Source organism: Mus caroli, chromosome 1 (assembly GCF_900094665.2).
Source record: "Mus caroli chromosome 1, CAROLI_EIJ_v1.1, whole genome shotgun sequence".
NCBI lineage: Eukaryota > Metazoa > Chordata > Mammalia > Rodentia > Muridae > Mus > Mus caroli.
The window spans coordinates 163,990,430-163,991,086 of NC_034570.1; positions in this window are offsets into that span (position 1 = coordinate 163,990,430).

Here is a 657-nt window from a genome sequence, read left to right on the forward strand (position 1 = left end):
GACAGGAGCCACAGTGGATGGGCATAATTACACAGACCTAGTCCAGCCTCATTTTAATAAAATAAAAAGGGGGAGATGAGGAGAGCCGTGCTGTGAGCAATCGCCATTATAAGATGGCGCTGGCCTCCGCTGTGCCTAACTAGTAAACAAGCCTTGTACGCAGGTGCGAGAGTGAACTCACGCCTAATCACTGCCGATCTAGGGGTGTAGTAATGGGGTGATGGGCGAGCAACAAATCAGGAGCTGACATGCCACATCAGGTGCTGAAACGCCATGGCTGACAGCTATATAAGCAACGCCATTTTCCGGGGTCTGGGTCTTCCCTCTTGAAGAAGCAATAAAGCTTTTGTTGCAGAAGATACGGTTATCTGAGTGTGTTCTTACTGGCGAGAACAATAGCTCGGGACATGGACAAGCACCGTGGACAGTCTTTGTATGGATCATTCGAAATTACAGCATCAGAGAAAGAAATTATGGTTTAATTTGTGATGTGGCAAAGTGGTGATGTTACACTTTGACTTCTTATCCCTATTGCTGTTGTCATTTGATATTCAATGCAGGGTCTGACTATGGAGCCCAGGCCAGTCTCAAAATGCAGCTCTCCCTGCTCTGGCCTCCTGAGTGTAGGGATCACATGTGTGTACACTATGCATAATT